The 16,378-nt window shown below is 38.5% G+C and overlaps 1 protein-coding gene and 1 non-coding gene across 3 annotated transcripts in view; one reads left to right on the top strand and one right to left on the bottom strand.

Annotated features, from left to right (window-relative positions):
- FAM160A1 (family with sequence similarity 160 member A1) overlaps positions 1 to 16,378 on the top strand; it is a 230,540-nt gene that overhangs the window by 20,773 nt on the left and 193,389 nt on the right. Inside the window, exon 1 of one of the 2 annotated variants that reach the window (XM_032464817.1) lies at positions 16,324 to 16,346. The exons of the other annotated variant lie outside the window; for it this stretch is intronic. The gene's annotated coding sequence lies outside the window, so the exon portion shown is untranslated. Of the gene's footprint in view, positions 1 to 16,323; positions 16,347 to 16,378 lie in introns of those variants that run through there. 2 annotated transcript variants of the gene reach the window in all.
- Positions 98 to 201, bottom strand: LOC116659492. Its single transcript, XR_004314858.1, has one exon. It is a non-coding gene; the product is annotated as a U6 spliceosomal RNA (small nuclear RNA).

A 16,378-nucleotide genomic window follows, 5' to 3' on the forward strand; every position in this document is an offset into this window, starting at 1 on the left:
GGGTCTCCGTATTTGAGTTCTATTCTAATATCTCTTATGTCAGCCACAGTCTTCGTTTTCGTCTCTAATTCATACTTTCCTTGGTCATGATGTTTTAAAAAATATGTAATTGTTCATGAATTGGCATGTCATCCTAGTGCAGGGGCCATGCTAATCTCTGTGTCATTCCAATTTTAGTGTAAATGCTACTGAGCTGAGTACTCGTTGGTCATGATTTTTAATTTCCTTCTTTAATATGTGCATTTCTCATAAGCCATCTCAGGTTTTTTGTAGAATTAGATGAGGGCTAAATAAATAATGCCCCTACACTGTTCACTGTATGAACAAGATACACTTAGAATGTTATATATCAGTACATAAATACAAGGACCCATCATATTTTAAATTTATATGTTCTTTGTTCTCTGTGAACTTGGTCTTCATTGATAGTTTTTAGGCAATGGTACATATAATCATAGACTGTAAAACTAAATGAAAAATGTTGCAACAGCAAGAGCCAAGTTCATGAGTAAATATTTGCACACTGACTGAGTCCACTCTGCCTCTGATGAGTTATTCATTTCCACGTATATGAATCTTTGCAATAAGAATTGGAATTTTTTTGTTGTTGTTGTTGGTCATTCATAGATTTTAATGGTCCATTTGGAGACTTGGAGTTGCTATTATTAATGGGCTGGGACTCATCACTGAACTTGAGCTAACATGATCTAGTCATGCTTTTATTTTCAATCAATGTGTGCAAACCCTGCCTCAGAGGACTGTGTATTGTTCAGTGCTGAGCAATGAGCAGATCACTGGTTAGGTAAAATGAATTGACCTCTTACGACCAATCATTCTTAGATTCTGTCTAAAAAAAGATCTTTAAAAGTTAAAAAAACACTTTATCTTGTAGAAGAAATTTTTGTTTTCAGTGACCAGATGAAAAACTGGACTCCTTAAAACAGAAATCTTTTCAATTAAAGTAGTGAAATAATTAAAGGGATAGCCGTGCTTTTTGAATTTGCCTTATGTAGCCTCCAGTAGAAATTTCTCCCCCAGTTTTAAACTTAACAAAGTATCACCCATCCCTCAGACAGCCCTGTCAGTTCTTATAAAGTGGGAAGACTGTGAACCTATGCTGATATACATTTAAGTGGTACAGAAAACTTTGTAGAGTTAAATGAATATCAGATGTTTTTAGGAACTTTGTTTTAAAAATAGTAATTCTTAGATAAAAGTCACTTTTGTCTGTTTCAGACTGATGACCTACTTTCTATTTAAATGAAGTGTCAAATGTTGACATCAGAATATCTTTGTGATTCAGTCTGTGTGAGGATAAATGAATTCAGTTAAATAACACAGTGGCGTTTGCTTATTTGAATCCCATCTCATTCCCCCTCCCCGAGAAATAGTTATTCTCAGTGTGTCAGTCATGCTCCAGGGTCTTGTCTCTGAATGCTGCAGGTGTGGAGTTTGCAGTCACGATTGAGCTGAGGCCTGTTCTTCTGCATCATTTTCGTGTTACATTTCATGGTTTTCATTAGAGCTTCTCAGCCCTCCTCAAAACTTAACCACTGTTTATTGTAAAATAAAAATCCTTAGGATTTTCATTACATTGAACAGAATCTCCTCTCAGGAACCATAAGTTGAATTGCTTTTCTGAACAAAAATAGTTGTTCTTTCTCTGAGCCACTGGTTTATTTTTACCCCAGGGACACCGCATCTTATAACAGATCATGTTTCTCTCTACAGGACTGTAGAGAGAGGTCATGTTTCTCTCCACATGGCTGCAGCGAAGCTTTGAGTCTCCGTCCTCCTCCTCTCTTTTCCTCCTCCCCCTTCAATGTCTACAACACCTCAATTCTGGCTCTCATTCTCCCTTGTGGCTACAGGGATTGGTACACTTATCTAATTCTACTAGCTTTAAAAGCTATTTGAAGACACGGATTCTATTTTTGTTTATATTCCTTATGGGGCTGTTACAGTGTCTTGTACCCATTTGGCAGTCAAATAATAGCTGAATTAAGTATTATGAGGTCCCTCAAAAATAGCTCCATGTTGGGCTGTCTGCAGTGATGAGGGCTAGGAGAAAGAAACACACAGTGTGCCAGTGGAGGTTTTGAACATGCTGAGGATCAGAAGGTTGTATGTTTGAAAATCCTGCACCATGAAACAGGGTGCTCCTTAGGGTGAGAAAAGAATGTCGAATGTAGGAGCCAACCTACGCTACTTCCCTCTTTGTGTCTTGTCTGAATACACTGCTGTATCAAAGCTGGGAGCCTGGCGTCTCCTTATTTTGCTCCAGTCAGAAAGGTCAATTCTCTTCTGTCATAGAAAAAAGGTAAGGAGTTTGTTGGAAGAGGGACAGTTTAATCAGTGAAGGTTTAGAAGTCGCTTTGAGATCTAGGCATACAAGTCATGCAGACACACCTACCGTGTAATGCAGATTACATCAGCTCTAAAATAGTTGTGAGCTGTAGCCAGTGGTCCATGTATTCAGCTTTTATTCTGTATGATTAAATTCCAGTACAATGAAAGAATGTGGACAGATCTATGGAATGAACTGTAATAGTATGTGACATACAGTCAAAACTCTTTAATGGAAAAGTCCACTGAAATAAAAGTGAACCAAGTTAACTGAAAGCAAAAGATCATCAAATTGAGATACATGGTAACACTTTATTTTATAATTAAATTTACAAAATCTATATTTGGTGTGTTGAGAAAGAGAACCTTTGTTTTATAAAAATTAAAAAATTCACTATATTTTATCTGCTATCACGTTACCATATGTTATTAGTAAGAGTCGTAATTCTAATCTTTCATAAATCTAATCTACAACTTTAAATATCAGATGCTTATAAAAATACTAACCAGAGAAAGAACTTTTTTTCATTGTATTTCTCTCTCCTTTTCCCATCTCTGGTGGGGAAACAAAGCATAAAGTTTGTTCAAGTGAAAAAAACAAAACAAAACCCAAACCCCTACCTTACCCAGAATTTCATTTTTTAAAAACTTTGCTTAGGGTCTTGAAAGGGTGTCTTTGAAGTAGTATGTAGTTGAAAACATACCCTTAAGGACCCTTTATTGAATTAATTAAATACCAATTATTCAGCATAATACTGATTTTATTATATAGTTTCAAATTTTCTTTACTTCTAAAACATGTTTCCTTCAAATGAAGCTTACATGGTTGCATTTTTGACATACACATATGATCTAATTCAGCTAGGCCCAAATGAAAACTCTAGATCTAAGTTTCCTAATTAGCGATGAAGATTATGCTCTATGAGAGTGTGCATGAGTCACTGAGGGGGTGGTGCGGCATTAAAACCACTCACTCTGGAATCTGCATCAAAGGCTTGTTGTGAGGATTAAATGAGTTTATTATTCATGACGAGGATTTAGAAGAGAGTCAAGTGCCCTGTTAAGTGTTTGCTATTTTTATTATTGCCATTGTATGGCTAAGACATCTTCATCTTTTTTTGTTCAAGTATCCAGCACGAAGTAGGTAGCCAGGTAGGGATTCAATAAACATTGTTGAATAAATGAATCTTCAATTGCCTAGTGGACATTTCTATTAATTGATCACTTCTGATTCTCGTCTAAACAGCTCCCTTTCATGGTTTTATTTCTACCAATGAATCCTTTCATGTTACCAAGAGCAAAATCCTAGCGGAGTTGGCAACCATACCTGAGACAGAGCAGATTGAATGATTTTCAGGGACATTAAGACAGTCCCTGCCCCCAAGGCTCTAGGTGCAGAAACAGGGACAGAATATTTTCATACAAGGTGGGTGGGCCTGAATCTTCTCAAACAGAACATTTTGAGCCAGAATTAGAGGTAACTGCTTAACTGCCCAGGAAATTACTAAAGTCACCAAAAATTATTGCTAAAATTGTAGCTTCTGCTGCGTTAGTATTGCTGGGTTAGCAAACTTTCTTTGTCATGCTAGTTCCATTGGAAAGTCCTTGTTGCTTCTAAACGGAGTCCCAGCTCTGCAGCCTGGCATCCAGTGAAACCCCCCAGAACTTTCCAGTTCCGCCCCTCATCAGATCTCTCCTCAGCTGAGGCCTCTCCCTTCACGTCTCCTAAAGCATTCCTGTTCCTGCTTTAATGTCCCTCTGTTCACACTGTGCTGTGTTCATTATGCGGTCGGGCTTCCTGCATCCTCATTCATCCAAATCTGTCTTCCTTAATCGACTAGAGAGGCTTTTCCACCCTTACTTATGTGAAGCCATCTGTGTCATGTTTTTAGGCTCCTAAATGTATTCTTAAGTGTTCCATTTGCATATTTACTGCTTTCCCTACTTTATGATAACCTTTTTGAGGGGAGGGACTGATGGAATAATGCAATTGGGGGTTAGGGGAGGAATCACACATCACAGCTAAAGCAACACCTACTAAATTGGAAAAATTAACAATGTAAGTTTATTTTCTAACCTGTGTAGTTTACAAGGGCTTTAGAAAATTCTAAGATCAAGTCCTTCCTATTTTTTTTTTTTGGCATTAAAATGTTCTTTTAAAAAAAGTAAGTGATGATGGTAACACCTAGTAATAGTAATGGCATGAAATGAATGATCTTTACATGGAAAAATAAAAATTGGAGTTGAATTGGTTGTGTATGTCTATATGTAGTTTCACTGGTTTCTGAAATTGCAAAGTCTAGAAAAGACAAGTCTTGCTGACTGCTGATCGTGGGAGCGTATGTACTCCATCCCTTTAACTTCATCTGGTGGCCATTCTATTCCCTGCTCTGTTGCACAGTTCAGATCTTCCTCATTTTTCTACGGGGTTAATCCCAATAAACCCATTGTAAGTTGAAAATAAGTCGAAAATGCTTTTAATACACCTAACCTACCGAACCTCATAGTTTAGCCCAGTCCACTTTAAATGTATTCAGAACATTCACCATAGCCTACAGTTGGGCAAAGTCCAGCATCACAAGAGAGTATGAACTGCCTGTCACTAGCCTGGGACAAGATCAAAATTCAAAATTCCAAGTACGGTTTCTACTAAGTGTCCATCACTTCTGTACCTTTTTTCATAAAGTTGAAATTGTAAGTTGACGTGCTGTTTTTCAAGGTCTCAGACATTGGCTTAAGATTCTCATGCTGTGATTTGATTCTGTTTATTCAGCTAGGGAATACATGAAAGTTACCTTCCAAACATCCAAAAGTGTTTCCTTCCATTGCTTGAACTTCAAAGAATATTTTTTCTTGTTCAGTTCAGATTAATCTAGGCAGTGGCATTCTGTGCCCTTTCTAAGTCAATCAGCTTTATTCATGTCATCAAAGGAGAATTTTTGCATGGCTTTCTAATTTTTCAGGTTGATTAAAAAACTCAGTGAGGATACAAAAGATATTAATTTGTTCTTTTCCTTCCAAATCTTGAACCATTTGTTTTCTTGCTCCATATTGGAAGGCAAGTTAACATTCTCCTCCTTTTTTCCAATCGTTCCACAATTTAAGGCTTTTGTTGAATACACTGTATGTTTACTTTTAGATTTTGACATTTTAATTACTAGGAGTATTTGATCACATGGAATTGTAATGATGTTCAGCACCACCACCTGACTTCCATTTGTGCACAGTGCTGACGGAATGACGGGCAGTGGGTACCCTGGTTGGGTTCTGACAGCCGATTGGTGAAGGAAGAGGCTGGGTGTTCCCATGGTACCACAGACTCATTGTGCTGTCTCTTGGTTACTGTGCAGTTTCAAACAGCAGATAGCTGCTGTTTCAGTCAGAGTTCATTGGTTGCAAAAAACAAAAGTCCTCTCAAAGTGACTTAAAGAAGCTAGAAAAAACTTAGACATGTAGGATTTTACAGCCCATCTCAAAGATACGCGTGGCCCTACCAGGGACTATGGAATGGGCAAGAAAGTCAAGAATCATGGTCACATCACCTCCTCTCTAGTTCTGCCTTCCCTGCTTCTCTCTCTCCTCTTTGACATGGGCCAGCATACTGACCTTTTGGTTTTAGGCCCAAATATTTTTCCTAAGTCAGAGTCTTGAAAAAGACAATTCGATTGGCTTAATTCAGCCTATGGATCTGTTCCCCCGAATCAGGCAGCTACCCTGGTTCTACGACTGGTTAGGGCTGGGAGCATTTTACACGGTACAAGCGAGGCAGCCTTCAGCCAGGTCCTGCACCTCCTGCACTGGTTCTTTGTTTCTACCCTATTCTTGCCTATTTTCTATCCTTTTGTCTTTTTGTTCCATATTTTGAGAGATTTCCTCACTGTTATCTTGGAGTACTTTTACTGAATTTTTATTTTGGTAATCATATTTTCAAAAATATTTTTCAAGTTCTTTATTTTTCTCCAGTCATTTTATTTTCATCTGTCTCATTCTTGTTTAATGGTTGTAATACTTCTTGAATCTCTTTGAGTTGTATTAAAGTTACTTCTTTTTAAAGTGCTCTTCTGTTTCCTGAATTAATTCTGTTTCTTCTCATTGTCAGTTTTTTCCCCCCTTACGTTACTGATTTTCCTTGTAGGCCTGGTTGCCTCTTCATAATTAAGGAGGAAGAACTGCGGAGAGTTTTCTCTACTCTCTTGAAAAGATCTATCTGTAGAGTACTCCCCCCCCACCTCTCCTTTGAGCAGGAATTCTAAACAGAGCTCAGTGTGTATGTGTGTGTGTGGCAGGGAGTGGGGATACTAGGTGGGCAGCTGGCCAGCTTTGCTTCACCCCAAAAATGCAGAGGAGGATTTACTCTGAGGAACCAGAATTCACCTTGGAAACCTTTATAAGCCATGTCTTATTCCCTGTTGCAAAAATTGGTTGTGTTATTTTAGAGATGAACCCCCAGATGTTTGTCTGTCATTACACTTGGCTGTGCCACCTGTGGGCTCTGTTAGGGGTCAGGGAGGTGGAGTGGTCAGTGTCACCACTCTGGTACCTGTTGACTCAGAGCCTGGAGCCTCCCTGGGATTCTTTTGAGCAGATTGTCTCCTTGGTGGCCCATAGGTAGTAGCTCTCTCCTCATTGTTTCATCTGTCAGCACGTTCCCATCTCTTGCTTCGTTTTCCAGAAATTTGATGAAATCTCTCATTTATTTAAAGTTCTTTTCCGTGACACAACATTGTAAACTGACTATACTTCAATTTTAAAAAAAAGGCAGATCATTAGGACTTCATAGGTAGAATGATAGTCATTAACAGTTTTTAAACAGTGAGCTGAGTGGCCTTTATCAGAACTGCAAATGAGAAATATCACCGTGATTACATAAGGAAGAATGAATTAGTATGTGTGCATTGGCTTGGGAGTGTTGAGGATGTCAAAAAACTAAAAGGAGTTTCAAGCATAGCAAGCAAAGAAATATAATGTTTCTTAGATAATCTAGAAGTTAGATAATCTAGGGCTATTTAGGAATTGACTTTATAGGGGAACTTTTAGAAGAGAGGAAGAGATGATTGAAAATGAAATTTAAGTTTCAGACCTGGTCAGTTTGGTCAATGCGATCATTTACCAATAATGCCAAGACAGAAGACCAAAGTGGAAGGAAGTTTACAAAAGATGGAGAACTTAGGTGAGTGGAAGATAATATGTTCAATATGTGTATTAAAAATGTACAAATATGTATTAAATTTGAGGCACCTAGAATACATCCAAGTAGAGCTGTCTTGCAAATACATGAGAATGTTGTAAAAATTCTCTTATCTGAAATAAACAACAAAGTTCTTTTCCAGCAAACTCTTTTTGATCTTACAGAATTGTTCTGTTTTATTTTTCGGTCCATTCACTTCATTTGGGATTCAGGTGGGATGACCAGGCTATCAACCATGTGGAAACTGAAACCTCAAGGTTGTTCTTTTAAAAAATAGCATTTGGCTTTTGGCTTTTGTTTTACTCTTTAAAATGAGAGATAGATCATACATACACACATACATATAAAAGAATATATATCAGTTGGGGGGAGGGTATAGCTCAGTGGTAGATCACGTGCTTAGCATGCAGGAGGTGTTGGGTTCCATCCCCAGTACCTCCATTAAAAAAAAAAGAGTATCAGTATATGTATACTTTAAAGAAAAATAGTAAAATGAACACTGGTGCCTACTACATTGCTTAAGAAATGGAATATCACATTGTCAGTATCTTAGAGGTCCCGTGTGTCCATCCTTGATCTCATCTTCTTCATCTCCTCTGCCCACTGTGGTAAACATTATCCTTCGTTTTTTTAGTCTTTCCCTTGCTTTTTTTAAAAATGGATTTGTCTTATGTATATTATTCTCTGAACAATATGTTGTTTAATTTTAGCTGCTTTTGCTCTTTGTATAAATGGACTCATATAACTTGGACTCTTTTGTACTTTGCTGTTTTACTCCAAATTGTTTTTGAGATTCATCCATGTTTTTTCATGAAGCTGTATTTTATTTCTTTTACTGCTATATAGCACTGAATTGTAAGAATATATCACGTTTAATTCTCTTTCCTGCTGCTGATGGACATTTGTGTTGTCTGTGTAGCTTTTTGCAAGCAAGAGAAAGATTGGTATGACCATAGTTCCTATTGCATATATGTCAGCGTTTCTCTAAATGTATAAACCTAGGAGTGGAATTGCTGGGTCGGAGCGTATATACATGTTTAATTTTACTAGGTTATGACAACTCTGTGCCCGAGTGGTTGTACCAGGACACACCACACTGGTGTGTGAAATTGCCTGTGGCTTGATGACACTTAGTGTGATTGGATTTTAAATATTTTTGCCCATTTTGGGGGTGTGCAATCATATCTTACTGTGTGTTTTTAAAATTGAGATGTACTTTATGTACAGCATAATTTACCTTATTGTGGTTTTAATTTTAATTTTCCTGATTATTAATGAGATGAAAGATATATTGTCACATGGATATTAACCTTTCATACTTTCTCTTCTGTGAAAGTTTGCTATGTTCTCCCACTTTTCTCTCATTGATTGGTGGGTGTTCCTTTTATATCCTGAATATATAATAGTGTGTATGTATATGTATCTATAATATGTGATGGAATTTATTTTTTTGTGGGCAGGTCCCATTGCACCAGGAGGAAAAGGCAGTGCTTATGTCCAGTGGTCAGTTTTCTACAAACATGATTACGGCATTTTCTCTTTTCCTCTTTTTAGTTGTGGTTAATCTTTGACAAAATTGAGAAGTAAGTTTTGGCACTTTAAAAAGTTTGGAATCTTTTTTCTGTCCCTCCTCCTAATCTACCCCTATTGTGAAACAATTTTGGTTGAGAAAATATCCTTGATATTCAGTAATGCAGAATGTTTTCTTTGGAGTGCATGCTGTTCAGATTGGAGTACACTGCTTATGATGCTTGATGCTCTCAGACCTGTTTCAGTGGTATCAGACCTCAGGCTGGCCAGCAGAGGAGTTGGGTGTGGATGCTGATGCAGATCTCTAATGCATTTTTTTAACTGAAATATAGTCGATTTATAATGTTGTGTTAGCTTCTGTTGTAGAGCATAGTGATTCAATTGTATATATATATATATATGTTCCTTTTCATATTCTTTTTCATTATAGGCTATTACAAGGTGTTGAATATAGTTCCCTTTGCTCTAGAGTAGGACCTTGTTTATCTATTTTATATAGAGTAGTATTTGCAAATCTCCAGCTCGCAATTTATCCCTTCCTATCTCTTTCCCCCCTGGTAACCATAAGTTTGTTTTCTGTGTCTGTCTGTTTCTGTTTTATAAGTAAGTTCATTTGTGTGTTTTTTTTTTTTTTAGATTCTACATCTAACTGATATCATGTGGTATTTTCCTTTCTCTTTCTGGCTTACTTCACTTAGAATGACAATCTGCTGGTCCATCCATGTTGCTGCAAATGGTATTGTTTTATTTTTTATGGCTGTGTAGTACTCCATGGTATATAAATACACCACAGCCATAAATATACACAACCCTTCTTTATCCAATTATCTGTTGATGGACATTTAGGTTGCTTCCATGTCTTGGCTATTGTAAATTGGCTATTGGCTATTGTAAATGAACATTGGGGTGCATATATTTTTTTTGAATTAGAGTTTTCTCTGGGTATATGCCCAGAAGTGGGATTGCTACATCATATGGTAAATCTGTTTTTAGTTTTTTAAGGAATCTCCATATTGTTTTATAAAATGGCTGCACCAAACTACATTCCCACTAACAGTGTAGGAGGGTTCCCCTTTCTTCATACCTTCTCCAGCATTTATTGTTTGTAGACTTTTTAATGATGGCCATTCTGACTGGTGTGAGGTGATATCTCATTGCAGTTTTGATTTGCATTTCTCTGATAATTAGTGATATTGAGAAGTTATTTATTTTCTATTATTTTTATGGTAGAAATGATATTACTGGGTATCAAAGTTCTCAGAAGAAACCAGTCCTGCTCACACCTTGATCTCATACTTCTAGCTTCCAGAATTGTGAGAAAATTAATTTCTGTTGTTTAAGCCACCCAGTCTGTGAAACTTTGTTATGATAGCCCTAGCAAACTAATATAATACATAACATGAAATTTACCATTTTATCCATTTTTAAGTGTACAGTTTAATGACATTAAGTACATTTGTGTTGTTATGCAACCATTATCACCATCCATCTCCAGAGCTTTTGTTGTCTTACAAAATTGAACTCTGTACTCTATTCGATTCTCCCCACCAGCCCCTAGCAACCACCATTCTACTGTCTCTATGACTTTGACTACTCTATATCTCATATATATGAAATCATACAGTGTTTATTTTTATTCTTTTGTGATTGGCATATTTCATTTTGCATAATGTGTCAAGATTCATCCATGTTGTAGCATGTGTCAGAATTTCCTTCCTTTTATGACTGAATAATTTTCCACTGTGTGTATATATACCACATTTTATTTATTGAATGGTCATTTGGGTTGCTTTCTTCTTTTGGCTATTGTGAATAATGATGTTATGAACATGGGTATACAAATAATCTAAGATTTTTTTTTCTTTTGGGTATAGATCTAGAAGTGGAACTGGTGGGTCATGTGGTCATTCTACTAATTAATACTTTATTAATTTTTTGAGGCACCACCATACTGTTTTCTATAGCACCTGCACCATTTTACATTCATACCAGCAGTGCACAAGGGTTCCCGTTTCTCCACATCCTCCACCAATGTTATTTTCTGTGTTTTTTAATAGTAGAATTGATATTACTGAGTATCAGAGCTTTCAGGTATAATGAAGTGCCCTTTTGATTTTGTTGTGGGAAGGAGGTGATAAAATTATCACTGGGTTTAGTCAAAGAGAGTTGATTCTCCAAGGGTTGTGAGGTGGCATTCATATGCCTCTTGATTCAGGCAGAATACCGTGGCAGCTCACCAGGAAGCACTGAAGTTACTGGTGTGAAAGACTGGCAGCCACTTTTTCCCCTGTTTGTCAGGAGCTCAGTTCCTGTAGTAATTTTGGGTCTGCTTGTGTGATGTAGGACCAGCTAGGACAAAATGCAAGCTTTCTAACTACAAAGACTCTGTGAAATCGCTCTTTTGCCGAACTAAAGAGACTGGCAAGTTTGTTACTTTTTTTCCCCAGGGCAAATTTTCATTTTCCTAAGTGTTTACAGCTGTGTTTGTTTAAAACACTCTTGTAGCTAACAATTACAGACCTGTGAAGAAAACAGAGAAAGTTAGGCAAATTAGGCCTAAAAAATCTCAGGCAGACACAGAAGCCTGAGAGAGCATAGGAGCTTCCTCAGGGCATTTTTGAAATCATGAAAGAGTTATATGTTTGACCGTAAACGTTGCATTACAACCGCCTAAAAGATTATGTTCCAAGAGGTTTTGAATATTTACAAATACATCCCTTAACTTTTAGTTTGTGTATGAAAATGGAAAGTTTTTTTGTGGGTGTATTTTTTTTCTTGCCTTGTCTACTTACGTGGATATCTCTTCCCTCCAACAGCAATTTTTGGTGGCTTACAGCGGGAAAACAAAAATTTTTTACTGTGGTTTGGGACTGACAAAGCCTCCTAGTCTCATTGGGAGGTCAAATCCCAGTCAACTCCCCCGCACCCCCACCGCCACTTTGCCATTCTAAACTCGTTTGTGTACATGATAATTTGACTTGGAAGCAGCTCAGTTTAACAATCACAAGTTAACAGCACTAAGGATTAACAGTAGCATTACCGTACCCAGTACAATTAATTTTACACACACAACTCATATTTTTCTTTGTGCAATTTGTACACCCACTGGTTTGAGAATTCACAGTAAATATAATTAGCGCTATTGAAGCTAAAGAATATAATGATGCTTCCTCTATTATTAGCCAGTCCTCAGCGTCACCTGTAATAATAGCACTTTGTCTAAGAACCCTGAAAACTCTGCCAGTGCTTCGCAGGCTGTGTAAATGGAGATAACCATGGCCGTCATTAAAGGCTGCAGGTCATCCCCCAGCAGGGATCAGCTACTCCTGCCTCATACCGTTTGCTGATATGGTTCCCTTTGGGATAGTAAAGCTGGATTAGGAGCCCCAGCTAACAACACATGCCCTTGCATGGGAATGATACAAGGAGCAGGAGTTGATTTCATGGCTCTCTTGAGATGTGGCCCCCCCAGGTCTGTTCCCCTTACTTTGGAAGTTCAGAGCTGACTCCGGCAGGAGCCACTTCTTCATTTGGTGCTTTGGGTGTTTTCTGAAAGCCTTCCCATCAGTAGTCCTGATCTGGGTCAGTGGGACCACCCCTCAGTCTGTGTTATTGCACATAATGAAGCACTGCCTCTAAAGGCAGGGAAGCAGAAGGCTTGGTTTACTTTACTGTTAATTAACTGATTGACAAGTTATTTCATTAAGTTTAACAGATAGATATCTGAAGTCTGCTGTGTTGGGAGAGCCGTGCTAAGCTCAGTAGAGGTCCATAAAATACATGTAAAACACAGTTCCTATTGAAAGGAGTCTGGCGTGTAAGACGGAAGCAGGGCGCCCAGGAGAACACTACCAGCCAGGCAGACAGGACTGCGTCGCATGTTTGGAGCCTGAGTGCTCAGGAACTACAGGGAGGAGATGGAGCACAGGAGGAATGCCAGGGAGAGAGCTGCTTTCTGCACGTTGACTCCCAGTTCCTTAAGGGACTCGGCCTTCTGGCAAATTTACCCTGATCCTTTAATCATAGTTAGGTACAGGACTGCTAAAATATATAAATAAACATTTTTCATCTGATAGTGGAAGTAATAACTCTGAGGAGCAGAAGACTTGGGAAACATACGTATACTACACAAAAGAAAAATGAATCACCTATAATCCGGCTACCTAGACATAGTTACTGTTAACATTGTGGAACATTCCTCCTGCCCCCTCTTTTTTCCTGTGTAATTGACTTTAATTATTTTTTTATTTTATTTATTTTTGGGGGGAGGTAATTAGGTTTGCTTATTTATTTATTTTTTGGAGGAGGTACCGGGGATTGAACCCAGGACCTTCGTGTATGCTAAGCATGCTCCCTACCACTTGAGCTATACCCTTCCCCTGACTCTAATTATTTTTATTTGGATTCTCAAACCAGAGCGTGTATAGATTCCATAAAGAATAAATATGAGTTGGATTCATAGAAGATCATTGTATTGGTTATTGTGATGATAGTTTTGACCTTGCCTACCTTTAATTTTGCAATTATATTGGAAAGTTTTTGTAAACCTTGAAAAAAGCCATTTGATTTCATTTTAGAGTATTTTAAAGCACATGACCTTATTTTAAAGAGAATGTTTTTGATGGACAGACTTTTTGGGAGTGATAGAAGAAGATGGAGATTTTCTAATAAAGAGAATTATGGTTGTTTAATTTTATGATAGTAAGAAATCTCTGTAATAGGTTAAATCTTTGTACTCTTACAGTGTTTAGATTTTTTGTTCTTTTTATAGTAGTATTTTTTTTCCCAGAAATTATGTATATGAAGAAGTTTTGTGTTTCTTATTTATTAGTTATATCTTCTTATCCTCATGGAAAATTTATGTTAGTAAGTTAGTTAGTAAAAAAGTTAGGCTAAGTTAGTAAGAAAAGAAAAATACTGAATGTCATACAGCTTAATTTTTTGGTATGTGCTAAACTATCGGTGACTTTAAGACCTTAACATCTGACAGGAACATTTGGAGCAAGAAATTGCTGGGCAGTGGCCTTCACACTTAGGGAAGAGGCTGGCTTTTGAAGTATGTTTTCCAATCTGCCATTATTATACTTGTTCTGTCCATTTTGTGCCAGACCAGGAAAGCTAACAGCGGGATTCCATGATTTATAAGAACCTCATGAATTCTCCATGTTCTAGAAGGTGTTACTGAATATAAAACTACAAAGTAGAGTTTATTCCTTTTTTCCCCCACCTGTCACTTATGCACCTTTTGACTGATTGAGAGGTCTTAATCTTCTTGGAAATTGGTGACTCCTTGCTGTGGTTTTAAAAAAGGCGTTGTTTTTAGTATAATGTGTGGCGGACCTGGTTCTATGGTGTCTTTGTTAAGAAGAAAAATCCCTTGGTGCTCTAAGACCTTTTGTTTGAGGGGGGAGGGGTGTCACAAACTCAGGGGCCAGACAGGTATATAATGAGAATATAAGATTCTAAGAAGGAGTGGTGAGGACTTTGACAGGCTGTACATTGCTCGCCTCTCCAGTGGCAATGAAACAAAAACACAAAATATACTGTGACGGCCAAACAGAAAGCCCAGGTCCACGTCGAAGCCAACCAGTTTATGCCTGGTGATGCCCGTGACCCCTGCAGTAATAACAGTGGTATGTAGTAGTACAGTGATAATTAAAACAGCTAACACTTTTTGAGAGCTTACTCTGTGCTGGACGTGTACATTATCTGATTCTGTCTTCACAATAAAGGTAAATAATATTGTTACCCCTATCTTAGAGATAAAACTGAGGCCTAGAGAGGTTTTTTTTTTTTGCTCATGTCACAGAGATAGTAGCAAAGCCAGGTTTGTCTGACTCTGGGCCTTGAGCTCTGTGGTGTGTTTTGATTTTAGGCCACAGAACTTTGAATTGCATTCATTGGGTAGGAAAAAAATTGTCAGTCAATGGCTAAGCTGCTCAGCGTGTGGGCAGCTGCCAGCTTTGTGGCCTTGGAGGAAGAAGCCAGGCCTGGGAGGAAGAGCAGTGTTCTTGGGCCTAGAGAAGAGGAAACCAGGGTCAGGTGCTGCGGTGTGGACGGGCTCTAGAAGTCTTCGCAGGGGCTGATGCGGTGAGGCCTCGGGGGGGGGGATAAAGTCACGGTTGGTACAGAAGATGTGTGTGGGGTGTGTGCAGCCTGTAGGGGTGGGAGGTCAGACCACGTGGAGGGGCTTGTGATGTGGGTTTTGGCAGACGTGAGTCAGGCCTCCCGGGATATTTTGTACCGTTGGCTTCCTAGCTGGGTACAAGGAAATAGAGCTGAGGAAGAAAGAACTAAAAGGTATCGGTCTGAGACTTAATCCAGGGCTTCCTGTCACAGTACACCTTAAAACTAAACAAGGTTTTCGTTGGGTGGAGGGGATTGTTTCTCTCACTGGCTTTTGTTTGGTGGCTGTGGCAGCTCCTCTTCCTGCCTCAGAGGGTGTGTCTCTCTCTGGACCCCTGGCACTTCCCTTGCTAGTTAGTGGAAACCAAGTATCCTCACAAACCTTTGGTTGTTGAGTTAGAACCAGAAACGTCCAGCTGTCACGTAGCACCTCTAAACAGACAAGTCACTGACGCGCTGCTCACTGTAGCTCTCAAAGCCTCTCTGTCTAAGTGCCTTTAACTCAAGGACATGGAATGTAAAGCCCCAGGTATTCCAAACCAGCTACACGTGAACGCGAACCCTAGAAAGCACCACAGCCTCTGGGAGAGGCCTGTCTCCATAAACCTCACAGGGCCCTAAAGAGAAATTTTTTAAAAGTACGCACATACACCACAAAAAACAAATTAAAGGGCTGTATCTTGACCTTTTTTTTCCTTAACAGTGTGAGTATACTACAGAAATACATGAGGAAGTAAGACTGATGAATGGAGTTTGCTTTCTGTAGCCTAAGACTTTTAAATAGATATGGAAGGAGGAGGAAGCAAACTTAGTTACAAGAAACCTAACACTGCTAGAAGGAGGGGGGGGGGACCAAAAATAGAGCCTGAGCGGGTCCTCGGGAAGCCCTTCTGCTGAATTGTTTGGTTTAAAATGATTGCTTTCCTAGAAGCAACAAGAAAAACTGGTCCAGTTTGTTTTCAGAGTTGGAAGAAAATTCTTAATGTAAGCAGCTCCTGGCTTCACAGCGTTTCCATCTGGAATATCATTTAAGAATTTGGCCAGATCTCAAGTGATTTATGTTTAGTAAATAAGATTATCTTCAGCTTCCTATTGTGAAAGAGCAAATGGTTTGGCTTAGTTGCTGCTTTTCAGCCTCTTTTAATTGCTTGTCAAGGTAATACTGCATTAATCTCCGTTATTTATCTC

The sequence above is a fragment of the Camelus ferus genome, chromosome 2 (assembly GCF_009834535.1).
Source record: "Camelus ferus isolate YT-003-E chromosome 2, BCGSAC_Cfer_1.0, whole genome shotgun sequence".
Taxonomy (NCBI): Eukaryota; Metazoa; Chordata; class Mammalia; order Artiodactyla; family Camelidae; genus Camelus; species Camelus ferus.